The following is a 14856-nucleotide window of genomic DNA, read 5'->3' on the forward strand; positions in this document are numbered from 1 at the left end:
ATTTTATCTTTTTTTTCTGGAAATGATTCTGGAAATGTCGTCACTTTCATTCGTGAATGCAACTGAAGAGCTAATGATCGTACTAGAGATCCTGTTTGCCCACAATATCCAGTAATATCTTTCTGTATCTACATTCTTATATTCTTTGATCTCTGCAATCTAGGCTAATCTTTTATTTCTGGAAATAATTCTGGAAATGTCGTCACTTTCGTTCGTGAATGCAATTGGAGATGTAATGATTGTACTGGAATTCCAGTCTACAATATCCAATTAATTATCTTTATGTAATAGTCTCTCATCTCTGCAATATTATCTTCTTTTTTTCTGGAAATAATTCTGGAAATGTCGTCACTTTCGTTCGTGAATGCAATTGAAGAACTAATGATTATACTGGAATTCCTGTTTACCTACAATATCCAGTAAGTTCTTTCTATAGCTACATTCTTATATTCCATGATCTTTGTAATGTAACATTTCGCTGGAAATCATTCTGGAAATGAGGTCACTTTCCTTTGCAAATGAGTTTGAAAATTTAATGCTTGCACTGGATCTCCTGTTTAACTACATGATCCAGTAATATATTTTTGTATCTCTATGCTTACATTCTTTGATTCTTTAATGTAATCTTCTTTTTCGGGAAATAATTCTAGAAATGTCACTTTCGTTCGTGAATGTAATTGAAGATGTAATGATTGTGCTGAAATTCCTGTTTACCTACAATAGCCAGTAATGTATTTCTATATCTCTATTTTTATATCCCAAGATCTCTACGATGTTATCTTTTTGTCTGTGATAATAATGATGGAAATGTCGTCAATTTTGTTCGTGAATGCAATTGAAGATCTAATGTTTGTACTAGAATTCTTGTTTACATACAATATACAGTTAAATATCTTTCTATATATATATATATATATATATACATATATACATATATATATATATATATATATACATATATATATATATATATATATATACATACATTAAATTCTTTGATCTCCCGAATAGCCTTCCCTTGCAAACGATGATCAAAAACGTCTTAAAATCATTTAATACTAAAATAAAGTAGAATACTGTGATTTTGAGACAGGTTCCAATATTTTCAATCTTGAGACAGTAGTGAAAGGTAAATCAAAATCTCTAGAAAGCAACAAACGGAACAAAATATATTACATCAAAGGAGAAAGGCCAACTAATAGAGAGAGAGAGAGAGAGAGAGAGAGAGAGAGAGAGAGAGAAATATTTTTTGAAAACTACGACATAATCGCTTCGAAGAAAAGACACTTGAGAGAGAGAGAGAGAGAGAGAGAGAGAGAGAGATCCTATAAGTGAGAACCAAGATGAGAAGGGGGATAGAGCATGGAGAGGGAGGGAGAGGGAGGGAGTTGGGGGGGGGGGGGGCGCCGTGCACCACAGGGGGCACGCCTGGACGTGGCAAACTTCGTACCTGCTTCCTCGGTAAATCACGCACAGACGAGGCCGCCCCTCTGGTTATAGGAGGTGATTTAGTGGTGAACCTATTCCGGTATAGGGTATGAGGGAGCGGGGTATGTTCGGGATAAGGGTATTGGAGGGGTATGTGGACGGGGGTTATGAGCCCCAACATATTGTTTTAGGTTGTTAGGTGATTTACTCGTTATTTGCAATTGCATATTGATCGTTGGAGTTATGGGGTCTTGCGTGTTGGGGGTGAGGAGTTGGGGGGAGGGGGGAGATATGATGAAGAGATCTCATTTTTTGGTCATAGTTAAGGGCCATGATTTCTGGCCATGTATATTCTCTCTCTCTCTCTCTCTCTCTCTCTCTCTCTCTCTCTCCCCTTTAGCGTCGCGATTGATGGAAGGTAAAAGAGTCAAACGATGTATTGACTCTTGCCCCCGATTCTCTGTGGCCATTTACATATTTAGGGAGTCTCCTAACAAGGTAACAGTCGTCCATATGCGCCCTAAGTCGCCATTTTAGTGTTTCCATTATATTTTTCTGCGGGGTAATGAGTGGGTGTGTTCCAGGCGGTTCCAGGTAGTTACGAGCGCAGGTAGAACTAGGCTCGGGCCTAACTACCTATCTTTACACACCTCGCCTTCCACCTCGTTAGCTGTTGATGGATCTAGCGCGACGGGGGTCATCTCAACCCATCTTAAATAAAAAGAGGAAGACAAAGAGAGAGAGAAAAAGAAGGATACGGTTGGATTTCTCTGACCCCCGGACAAATTGGCGTTGTTTTGGTGATGGTTATTGTTTTTGGATGGGACGAGGTGCGCCATCTAGCGGGACCAAGTGATAAAAAGAGACCAGACTTATTTCGTGAAGAACAAATTACATAGAGTATAATATCTTCGTTCTGGGTTTGGAAATTATTTTAAGGTTACGGGCTGCCTTTAGCGCAAGAGCCCGTGTCTTGCTATAGGCAAGGCAATCTTATAGTAGTAGTAGTAGATTCGGGGGGATGTTTTCTTAAGAACTTGATGAAGACTCGGGATGAAAAATGTATATTAGACTTGTAAACTGATGATATGTGCGAGAAGATTCGTTTGAAATACAAAAAAATTCTTCGAATACAAAAAGGCAGATTAGTCTCTTGAACTGAAAATTTGTGGGCAAATTCCCAATGAAAACAGGTCTTGGTAGCATTTACTTTATAGTATAAAGGGCAAGTGTCTTACTACACACACACACACACACACACACACACACACATATATATATATATATATATATTCAGCTCTCCCCATCCCTCAGATAGGGGAGAGAGAATAGTCATACGGTCATACCCTAGGGGGAGTGAGGCGACTGTGTGCATATCTATCTAAAACTTAGCAGTCCTTTTTTTGATGTGTCGCGTACACTAGCAGTATAAGATAGAATGGGTCACAATGAGGCCCAAAGAGTCAAATGTAGTAACTAAGCGCTGTGAGCAAGAGTAATTGACCAATGCAAGAGTGACGTAATCTATCAATCATGTTAATGAGAAGACCGCGTTGACGTTTGGCAGATTTATGCTTCAATATAAGTTCGTTATTTATGTAATGAATGTTATTGCCGATGCGTGAAATAAACAGTGAAGCATTTCCGCTCCGAGTATTACAGCGGATCAGCGTGTTAATTAACTGTGATATACGAACGCATTTAATTAGCATGTTTTTATATCTGCCGTGCCCGTAGTACCCGCGAGGCTGCACGGAGAAGCATAAATATTCTCACCACCTCTTACATCAAAGAGCTGTTTGTTCTGCCTTTAAAATATATATATATCTTAGGATTTGTTTGCTGCGAATGCAGAAGGAAGAGCTTCAAGGGTCAGTGGCCAGAACAAAGGGAGACTGTTCTTCAGCGAAAAAGCTGGGGGACGAAGGGAGATTGTTCTTCAGCGAAGAAGCCTTGGGGACGAAGGGAGATTGTTCTTCAGTGGAGCAACTTGGGGACGAAGGGGGATTTTTCTCTAGTGAAGCAACTTGGGGACGAAGGGAGATTGTTCTTCAGTGAAGCAACTTGGGGACGAAGGGAGATTGTTCTTCAGTGGAGCAACTTGGGGATGAAGGGGGATTTTTCACCAGTGAAGCAACTTGGGGACGAAGGGAGATTGTTCTTCAGTGAAGTAACTTGGGGACGAGGGGAGATTGTTCTTCAGTGAAGCAACTTGGGGGCTAAGGGAGATTGTTCTTCAGTGAAGCAACTTGGGGACGAAGGGAGATTGTTTTTCAGCGAAGAAGCTTGGGGACGAAGGGAGATTGTTCTTCAGCAAAGAAGCTTGGGGACGAAGGGAGATTGTTCTTCAGCGAAGAAGCTTAGGGACGAAGGGAGATTGTTCTTCAGTGAAGCAACTTGGGGGCGAAGGGAGATTTTTCTTCAGTGAAGCAACTTGGGGACGAAGGGAGATTGTTCTTCAGTGAAGCAACTTGGGGACGAAGGGAGATTGTTCTTCAATGAAGCAACTTGGGGACGAAGGGAGATTGTTCTTCAAGGAAGCAACTTGGGGACGAAGGGAGATTGTTCTTCAGCGAAGAAGTTTAGGACGAAGGGAGATTGTTCTTCAGCGAAGAAGCCTGAAGTCAATTACATGCGTAAATGGATTCGTTTGATCCAGATAAGGGTAGACGAATGATAAGAAATGGGAGCTTTTGGAAAAATGGATTCAAATTAGTTTTTTATTTCTTCGGACGGGAAATCTCTCTCTCTCTCTCTCTCTCTCTCTCTCTCTCTCTAGATGGATAGAAAAGAAATTGGAGTTGTTGGATAAATGTAATCAACTTATTTCTTTTGTTTCTTCACATGGGAAATCTCTCTCTCTCTCTCTCTCTCTCTCTCTCTCTCTCTCTGACTAGCTATATAGATAAGAAATCTGAGCTTTTGGTAAAAGGTGAAAAGCCTAATTTTTTATCACTTCGCATGGGAAATCTCTCTCTCTCTCTCTCTCTCTCTCTCTCTCTCTCTCTCTCTCTTATCTGAAGCCTTATTATGATATCAGAACTGAGCAACGTTTACAGACACAAGGCATGAATCAGTGTTGGCTATCTAGCGCCTGCTGTCAATCTCCTGTCAGCGGGCTAAAAGGAGCTATCTATAAGGTGATCATACGGCCTCTATACAGTGATAGAGGGGCTGTCAGACACGACTCATGGTGCCAGTTATCAGTAGGTCTAAAAGTTATTGGTTTATCTTACCTCTTAGATCCATCTCCTGGATTATGTGGGGCTGATCAGGGGGGATTTCCATCAGGTTGATGGATGGCTCGCTCATTTGTTAGTCAGTCTGTTGAACCCATTTCAACAATAAGGTGGGAAGGAGCGCCTGTCTAAGTATGCCCAGGCGTATGGGTCTTGGGCATACCCCTCTTTGGGTTATGTATACCCAGGACCTTGTGTGGGTCCTGGGTATACCTAGGGGTATACCTAGACCTTTGGGGGGAAGACCGTGATTGGCCAATGGGGGAGGGACTGGAAAGGTGGCAATGAATAATCATTCACTATTAAGTCTGTCCCTAAATCTTTTTTTTTTTTTTCTGGACTTTTTTATACTTGGCTATTTTGTTTTCTTAATTCAATATTAATTCAGTTACCGAATCGCTTTTTCCTTACGATGCCCTTGTGTTACTTGTATATTAGTATTTTGATGTATCATTCAGTTTGTCATGTTTTTGTTTAACTTGTGAGGTACTCTTTTGAACATTCACTTTTGATCTCACCGTATTGTTATTACAATTGTCCATTATCACATTTATAACTATCTTAGTTTAACTCCTTTGTAAGATTCTCTTCGTATCATCAACGTCAAGTCTCAGATATTATTATTATTATTATTATTATTATTATTATTATTATTATTATTATTATTATTAGTAGTAGTAGTAGTAGTAGTAGTAGTAGTAGTAGTAGTAGTAGCTAAACTACAACCCTAATAGTAAAAGCAGGATGATAAGCCCAAGGGCTCAAACAGGGAAAATAGCCCAGTGAGGAAAGGAAATTAATATAAAGGTAGAATATTGTACATGAATGTACCCTCAAGCAAGAGAACTCTAGCTCAAGTCAGTGGAAGACATCCAATATAATTGTCCATTACCAGATCCATTAACACGGTAACTGTCTTAGCTTGACTTTTTTATAAGATTCTCTTCATATCGTCAAGTTACTAGAAAGATTTTCTTTTTCTTCGAATTACTTTCCCTCATGGAGGAACAACACGTTAAGTTTCAGTTGAAGAAATCATTCACCGAATATTGTTCAAAAGTTGAAACTTGCAGTAAATGTTTTTATGTTGAAAAGACTAACATAAGTCTTTTTTCATATTTTCATATATGAAATATCTGTTTTGATATTACTTTTTTTACAAGATTTTATTTAAATTGTTCTTTATTTCTCATATCATTTATCAATTTCATTATTTCCTTTCCTCCCTGGGATAATTTTTCATGTTGGAGCCCTTGGACTTATAGCATCTTGCTTTTCCAACTAGGGTTTTAGCTCAGCTAATAATAATAATAATAATAATAATAATAATAATAATAATAATAATAATAATAATAATAATAATAATAATAATAATAAATGCCTTGTTTCTCTCGGAATAATGCGGTTCTCTTTATAAGAGATATGAAGTAAGGCAATGGAATATGATAATAATAATAATAATAATAATAATAATGATTATGATAATAATGACAATAATAATAATAATAATAATGAAAATAATAATAATAATAATAATAATAATAATAATAATGACTAACTCTCCTGGCTTTTGTTTTAAGCATCGCTTCATCTCCCTTCTATAATAAAGAGCAATATGCCTGGCACACACACATATATATGTATATATATATATATATATATGTACACACATATATATATATGTATATATATATATATATATATGTTTGTGTGTGTGTGTTAGTGTGTGTATATATATATATATATATATATGTATATATATATATCCGGTCATGCTAAGATTTCCCCGTCCCTCGGGTAGGTAAAAGAGGGAGTAGTCATATCCAGGTGAGAGGAAGGTTACGTGTCTGTGAATATATATCTAATAATTTACCCATCATATTTGACAGGTCGCGTACACCAGTTTATATTGAAGCTTGATAACAAACAGAAAAACTATCTGGATGTAGGAAAAGTGAAAGTAATTAACCATAAGACCAATAACCGCGAGACAGTATTTCGTAATCCACTTATCAATATACCATAGGTTATTTGGCAATCGGGTGAGCGACGATGATTGATTGATTGATTAAAGAGTGCCTAGTGTCACAACGGCCAAGGTTACCGACGCTGAAGAGATTGAAAGTTCTCTAATACATCTTTGTCAGGTCGTTGGCTGTGTGCCTTGAAGGCTAAAACTAGAAATAAAAATTTTATTTCTAAATCATTACTTACGACAATTCCCCTTTAGACATGATGTATTTTCTTCAATTAACTTGTTTCTCTGCCCGTATTCAAAACTCACTTTCATTTATTTTTTTACTGGTCTTCTTTTTATCATTCTGAGTTCTAATTTTGTCTTAAAGATTTACTGGAAAAAACTTTTACAATTCTGCTTCACATGGGTTTGGACTGAATCTTTATTGTGAATTTATTGTATGTAAATAATTTTCGTCCAATAAATATTATTCTTGAATAAATTAACAGCTCTTATACATTATCTCTAAATCCCTGCACTCCTCTAATAGCTTTCCGTGTAAATCAATGTTTCGTTTGTAATTATTTACTGGGCCATACAAAAAAGCATTTTCCCCTATAGCAACCAGATTATAGGTCTTACACATAAGCTTCAAGAATCCTGTCAAACCCAATATAGTTCTCACTATTAAGATCAAAATTCCTAGCAGCATCAATTATGGCTCTTACACATAAGCTTCAAGACTCCTGTAAAACCCAACATAGTTCTCACCATTATGCTCAATACTCCTAGCAACAGCAATTATGGCTCTTACACATAAGCTTCAGGAGTCCTGTCATACCCAACATAGTTCTCACTATTATGCTCAAAACTCCTAGCAACAGCAATTATGGCTCTTACACATAAGCTTCAAGAGTCATGTTAAACCCAACATAGTTCTCACTATTATGCTCAAAACTCCTAGCAACAGTAATTATGGCTCTTACACATAAGCTTCAAGAATCCTGTCAAACCCAACATAGTTCTCACTATAATGCTCAAAACTCCTAGCAACAGCAATTATGGCTCTTACACATAAGCTTCAAGAATTCTGTCAAACCCAACATAGTTCTCACTATTATGCTCAAAACTCCTAGCAACAGTAATTATGGCTCTTACACATAAGCTTCAAGAATCCTGTCAAACCCAATATAGTTCTCAATATTATGCTCAAAACTCCTAGCAACAGCAATTATGGCTCTTACACATAAGCTTCAAGAATTCTGTCAAACCCAACATAGTTCTCACTATTATGCTCAAAACTCCTATCAACAGTAATTATGGCTCTTACACATAAGCTTCAAGAATCCTGTCAAACCTAACATAGTTCTCACTATTATGCTCAAAACTCCTAGCAACAGCAATTATGGCTCTTACACATAAGCTTCAAGAATTCTGTCAAACCCAACATAGTTCTCACTATTATGCTCAAAACTCCTAGCAACAGTAATTATGGCTCTTACACATAAGCTTCAATAGTCCTGTCAAACCCAACATAGTTCTCACTAATAAGCTAAGAACTCCTAGCAACATCAATTATGGTTCTTACACATAAGCTTCAAGAATCCTGTCAAACCTAACATAGTTCTCACTATTAAGCTAAGAACTTCTAACAACATCAATTATGGCTCTTACACATAAGCTTCAAGAATCCTGTCAAACCCAACATAGTTCTCACTATTAAGCTAAGAACTCCTAGCAACATCAATTATGGCTCTTACACGTGAGCTTCAAGAATCCTGTCAAACCTAACATAGTTCTCACTATTATGCTCAAAACTCCTAGCAACAGCAATTATGGCTCTTACACATAAGCTTCAAGAATTCTGTCAAACCCAACATAGTTCCCACTATTAAGCTAAGAACTTCTAGCAACATCAATTATGGCTCTTACACATAAGCTTCAAGAATCCTGTCAAACCCAACATAGTTCTCACTATTAAGCTAAGAACTCCTAGCAACATCAATTATGGCTCTTACACGTGAGCTTCAAGAATCCTGTCAAACCCAACATAGTTCTCACTATTATGCTCAAAACTCCTAGCAACATCAATTATGGCTCTTACACATAAGCTTCAAGAATCCTGTCAAATCCAACATAGTTCTCACTATTAAGCTAAGAACTCCTAGCAACAGCAATAGTCGTTTTGAGTTTAATAGTGAGAACTATGTAGGGTTTGACAGGATTCATGAAGCGTATGTGTAAGAGCCATAATCTGGTTGCTATGAGGGCAGGTGCTCCTACTTAATAGCCTTTTAGATTTTATGTAAATCATTACAGAGCTCATACACAAGATCACTTGTCCTCCTAGCAACCACCATATTATTTGGCTGGCTGGAGTTGAAGACCCGTTTAAAATCTGAGTTTTGAGGAGCCTAATAGGTCTACCTGCTGAGTCATCAGCAGCCTTTGCCTAGCCCTCCCTGGTCGTAGCTTAGTTGCTGATCTTATGTATATATGGTCAGTCTCTAGGGCACTGTCGCTGTCTCTTGCCTCTGCCATTCATGAGCGGTCTTTAAACCTTTAAATCATACACAGATCTCATTATCAAGCTCAAGATTCCTAGCAATGACTATTTTTGTTTCAGCCAATAGCATTTTAGCTTTTATGTAATAGCTCTTGTCCTCGTATCAGCCGCCTCATTGCTCTTTCGTGAACTCCTTTCCTTTCAGCAACCCCTCATAGCCATCACACATAAACTTCAGAATCCATTGCAATTAGCTCATTGCTCTTTCATGAACTCCCTTCCTTTCAGCAACCCCTCATAGCCATCACACATAAACTTCAGGATCCATGGCAATCAGCTCATTGCTCTTTCATGAACTCCCTTCCTTTCAGCAACCCCTCATAGCCATCACACATAAACTTCAGGATCCATGGCAATCAGCTCATCGCTCTTTCATGAACTCCTTCCCTTTCAGCAACCCCTCATAGCCATCACACATAAACTTCAGGATCCATGGCAATCAGCTCATAGCTCTTGCATGTATTGCCAGTACCCCTGATCTGCCCTCCTCCCTGGAACAACGTAAGAGCCCATACTCTTAAACCCGTGGCTCCAGGCAATACTTAATAATTCTCGCATGTAAGGTGTGCAACAAATTGGCCCTGTGCTACCTCTTCCCCGTAGGAGACTTCCGCCATGTTGTCTAATAAGTTTTGCTTTTTAATGGGTTAAGTAAATACCCTTTGAGAATAAGCACAAGGAAAAAATAATATTTCCGCTTCCGTCTTAAAATATTCTTTCATATTCGTTCAGTTAGCAATTATGTTCTAATTTTTGTGATTTTTTATATAAATATCCATAAATTCAATGTCCATGAATCATCAATATTCTGTTAAAATAACCCTTTAGTTGTTGTATTCTAATTAAAGATATTAGGTTGTTGAAGGAAGGGTTATTTGGGAACACAATTCTCCTCAAATCAACGTCTTAGTCGAATAGCAAACACTATTTGCGTTATTTTCACCAGGCAATTTTACAGTCGCTTTAGCTAAGTATTATCATCAACTCATACGTTTTCCAAACCGAGCAGAAATACCAACCTTCCTAAACGATAATTTCTAAGCCGAGTAGAAATACCAACCTTCCTGAACGATAAACAACAGCCAACGCGAGTAAATTCGAGGCGTTAACATATCTTCAACGAAAATGCTAAATAAACACGGTGGACTTATACCTCCGAAGCACTTTTAAAGGCAACTTCTTTGTCTTAACTGTCTAGTCATAATGATACCCTAATATATATCGGATTAGATTCACCATCTGCGATAATACCCACCTCGCTCTGGGTATTACGTCGTAAATAAACCGCTACTTTACAGTACGACCCGGAGTGATTTAAGAAGAATGTTATACGATATATTGGCTGAGCGATAGTACGCCATAAACTCCAATTAATGTGCCACGTCAGGATATCATCGCCCGAGGGCTTCACATACCTCGTATTTTCCTCCGCTGATCACATGGATCCTGCCCGTGATCCTGCCCCACACATCCTAGCTTTCCCCCCCCCACCCCCCACCTCTAGAGCAATCTCCTACTCCCTACCACTCATGGCCTACGTCCGTCTTCCAATATAGCCTACGACGTCTTAGCTCCCACCTGCCTGACCGACCTCCCCAGGGACTCCCGGGAGTCCTAACTCTTCTCAACAGCTTAGTTCGAATGCTGTTATGGAGTTCGAAAAAACAGATACTGTAAAGGGAATTGGAATCATTGCGATGATATTAAAGAATGGAGTTCCAGTGCTTTGATGTTTTACAGGGAAAACAAAGTCTGAAATCAATGCTGTGTCCGAGAGTCCTACCTCTCTCAACAGCCAAGTTCGAATACTGTTTTAGAGTTCGAATGCTGTTTTAGAGTTCGAATAAACATACTATAAAGGAAATTGGAATCGTTGCAAAGATATTAAAGAAGAGAGTTCCAGGGCGTTGATGTTTATAAGAAAACAAAGTCTGAAATCAATGATTGTGTACGCTTGATACAAAAGATACATCAATGAGTTTATAATTGGCTGGGTGGTCAAAACATTTATAAAATCACCTCTCTACTAGTCTTGAGGTGTAATGGATGATTTTAATGTTATCTGAGAGAGAGAGAGAGAGAGAGAGAGAGAGAGAGAGGGGGAGAGATTTTACTAATTTTTAACCAAATGCAGATATCAATAAAATATTAAGTTAATTTGTTAGTTGTAGCCTTGGCTATACAATTCCATACTCCGTTAAGGCTGAACTTTTTTTGAGCTGCGAAAATACTTTGTTCCATAGTTTATGTACGACATACATGAGGATTTCTAAAACTCATCTGAGACTTTAATTAAAACTCTACAGAGAAATGAAAGACTAATACCTCCTCATTCCATGTTCCTTTTTTATTTTATGTTTTATTTAGATTTCTGTCCTATTTATCTAATGCAGGATGCTTTCTATTACAGAACACACCGACCGACAAGATTCCAGAATACCATTCCATCATCTTTGTTTATGACCTGATCTCAAAACGTCTGATTCATATGTTGCCGAGGTTCATAGCTAGATGACCTTAATAGGGCTTCGTTAGTATTCGAGTTATTCATCTAAGCACAATTAGGTTTGGGGAAATCCTTTGATAAATAACCGACACTGAATGACTAAACTCGACAAAACTTAGGAGTCTGGAAGAGCTGGGAGGATTCAAAGTAGCGAGTGTTTGAGTAATTCCTGTTAGATTTCTTCATTATCAGGTTCATTGTTGAGTATCTGCTGATGTTTTTTTTTTTTTTCATTAATCTATTTAATTCTTGTCTGATTATATTTCTTTTATAATCCCGATGTCTTTTTTTTTTCTTTTAGATCTCTTAGTAATCTAGTAAAGTTTTTTTTTTTTTATTTTTTGTCCAAGATACCTTTAATTTTAATTCATACATTTTGATTATTAAAGATTTTTGTATCTTCAAGTTCTATTTTAATATATAGCTAACTTTTTACTTATCAACCTCTATCGAAACATGTTTACCCCCCGAACAAGCTTTCTATATTATTTTTTTATGATTACGAACATTTCTATTTCCTTTTCTTAAGATTCCATAACAAAACTTTTAAGGCGTCTTCCAGCAACCCGGCTTTCCATAACTTCTTTACCTTTTCCTGCACTCAGTACCTCCATTCCTTATTTCACTAAGCAATTTCTCTTTCCATTTTCTTATCTAATCTCCGTAAAAATCCCTCGAAGGAAACATTTCAGCCTTATATTTGGGAAGACAATAAATCATGGGTCTAACTAGACATGTGGGCTGAACCGCTCCTGGATAGACCTAATCACTAGTAATCCAGGACCCATGTGCTATTATGAGGGGGTCTCTGGAGTGAGGGATGGAGCTTGGCGGCCATTGGATTGGTGAGAAGGCCTTTGAAGATTATCTCTCTCTCTCTCTCTCTCTCTCTCTCTCTCTCTCTCGAGTTATGCAAAGATATTGTAGCTGAAACCAACAGTGGGTACAAGTGATAAAGTATAACTTAACTGGAAAAGAACTGAGAAAATAGTGGGCTACTCTCTCTCTCTCTCTCTCTCTCTCTCTCTCTCTCTCTCGTTATGCAAAGATATTTTAGTTGAAACCAGCAGTGGGTAGAAGTGATAGAGTGTGACTTATCTGGAAAAGAACTGAGAAAATTGTAGGCTTCTCTGTTTGTACAGTATCGATAAAACAGGGGCATTAGAATCTCTCTCTCTCTCTCTCTCTCTCTCTCTCTCTCCAGGGTTATGCAAAAATACAGTAGATGAAACCAGCAGTGGGTAGAAGTGGTAAAATATAACTTAACTGGAAAAGAACTGAGAAAATGGTAGGCTTCTCTGTTTGTATAGTATCGATAAAACAGGTGCATTAGAATCTCTCTCTCTCTCTCTCTCTCTCTCTCTCTCTCTCTCGAGTTATGCAAAGATACTGTAAATAAAACCAACAGTGGGTACAAGTGATAAAGTATAACTTAACTGGAAAAGAACTGAGAAAATAGTGGGCTACTTTCTCTCTCTCTCTCTCTCTCTCTCTCTCTCTCTCTCTCTTCAGGCTTATGCAAAGATACTGTAAATGAAACCAACAGTGGGTACAAGTGATAAAGTTTAACTTAACTGGAAACAAACTGAGAAAATAGTGGGCTACTTTCTATCTCTCTCTCTCTCTCTCTCTCTCTCTCTCTCTCTCTTCAGGGTTATGCAAAAATACTGTAAATGAAACCAACAGTGGGTACAATTGATAAAGTATAACTTAACTGGAAAATAACTGAGAAAATAGTGGGCTACTTTCTCTCTCTCTCTCTCTCTCTCTCTCTCTCTCTCTCTCTCTCTCCTCAGAGGCCTTATGTGGCTAATCAGATTAGATAGGGCACATGCTCTTGCTTAGAGAATATGATTTACAAATGAATGACGCGCAGTTTCCACGTAATATATTTCAGGTACAAACATCGAGGTGCAGGGAAAAAGGGTCTTTGATTATAGGGAGGCTTATGTATTCCAGAGTTCGGAATTATGGTTATATATGTAAGTTAGGTGGCTGTTCACGTCGGCTATTTAGTGAGTTATTGAGAATAACGAGCCGAGGGTGTATCTATTTTTTTTTTTTCTTTTTTTTTTGTGACATTCGAAGGTTGGTCAACATTTGCATTCGTCTTTGGAAGCTGTCTGCCTATGAATGTATTTCGGTTTTGTATTTTAAAGGGTATTTTTGGTTGGTGTTTAGATACTATCATTTATTTAAATACAGGGGGAAAGCTATCTAAAATATAGTATATGTCTCTCTTCCTGATATTGTTTATTCTAATATATTCACTCCATAATTCAAAAGTTTATTCAGAATAAATTTTCTAGTGTATGCAATAAAGATAGCCTTTTTAAAAAGTTTTTTTTAAGGCCGCTCATGAATGGCACAGATAAGGGTAAGTGCCCTTGCCCTATCAAACAGGACAATGCCCTAGAGACTAACCATATATACATATAATCAGCGCCCAAGCCCCTCTCTATCCAAACTAGGACCAAGGACAGCGAGGCAATGGCTGCTGATGACAGCAGATAAACCCATATGCTCCCAAAAACCCTCCATCCTTAGCTCACAAAGATGGTGAGGTTACATCGATCAAAGGAACTAGCGAATTTGAGTGGGGCCCGAAACCCAGCCTGGCGATCACCAGTCAAGGACGTGACCACATAGGGCACCACAGGGAGAAGGGGCATATCCATATGTGGAATAGAAAATGAAAGAGTCAGTGACGATGAAAGCTCATAGATATCATACAGGAAAGAGAGTAAATGGAGAAAAGTAAAAACAGATGGAAAATTGAGTACCTCGAAGATGGAATAGATCTACATGATGATGATGAACAAAAAGCACAAGATAACTGTAGAGAAAAGAAGAAAAGGCTGTAGATATTGAATATAGATAAAGAAGGACAGAAAGGGGAATACTTATAGAGTGTGTGGATAGATAGAAAAGAGCGAAATACGAAGAAATATAGAAAAGAAAATGACGAAAAGAAACGAAGACGAAGAGAATACAAGGTACAACAGCAATCCAGGGATGTGCCGTTGCACAGCAAACTTATGATTACTGAGCATTTTACAGCCAATCCTTGCCCAATAAAGTTGTAGAGAGACTCCTCGAATCCTTATCTCATTGATAATTGGCGATTGTACCTCGGCGTCTCCTCCAAACGATGATTCGC

The sequence above is a fragment of the Palaemon carinicauda genome, chromosome 26 (assembly GCF_036898095.1).
Source record: "Palaemon carinicauda isolate YSFRI2023 chromosome 26, ASM3689809v2, whole genome shotgun sequence".
In the NCBI taxonomy this organism is placed as follows: domain Eukaryota; kingdom Metazoa; phylum Arthropoda; class Malacostraca; order Decapoda; family Palaemonidae; genus Palaemon; species Palaemon carinicauda.